Raw genomic sequence first — 626 nt, forward strand, 5'->3', positions numbered from 1 at the left:
CCACGGCGTCGCCCAACATGCCATGCCACGGCCTCGGCCCGCATGCCTTGCCACGGCCTCGGCAGCGCATGCCATGCCACCGCGTTGCCCGGCATGCCATGCCTTGGCCTCGGTCAACATGCCATGCCACGGCCTCGGCCTCGGCCCGCATGCCTTGCTACGGCGTCGCCCAACATGCAGTGCCACGGCCTCGGCCCGCATGCCATGCCACGGCCTCGGCTCGCATGCCTTGCCACGGCGTCGCCCAACATGCCATGCCACGGCCTCGGCTAGCATGCCATGCCACGGCCTCGGCCCGCATGCCTTGCCAAGGCGTTGCCCAACATGCCATGCCATGCCACGGCCTCGGCCCGCATGTCTTGCCAAGGCGTTGCCCAACATGCCATGCCACGGCCTCGGCCCGCATGCCTTGCCACGGCGTTGCCCAGCATGCCATGCCACCGCGTTGCCCGGCATGCCATGCCTTAGCCTTGGCCAGCATGGCATGCCACGGCCTCGGCCATCATGCCATGCCACGGCCTCGGCCCGCATGCCTTGCCACGGCGTTGCCCAACATGCCATGCCACGGCCTCGGCCCGCATGCCATGCCATGCCATGCCTTGGCCTTGGCCAGCATGACATGCCAC

Source organism: Camellia sinensis, chromosome 6, assembly GCF_055761805.1.
Source record: "Camellia sinensis isolate YWXY chromosome 6, ASM5576180v1, whole genome shotgun sequence".
Classification (NCBI taxonomy): Eukaryota; Viridiplantae; Streptophyta; class Magnoliopsida; order Ericales; family Theaceae; genus Camellia; species Camellia sinensis.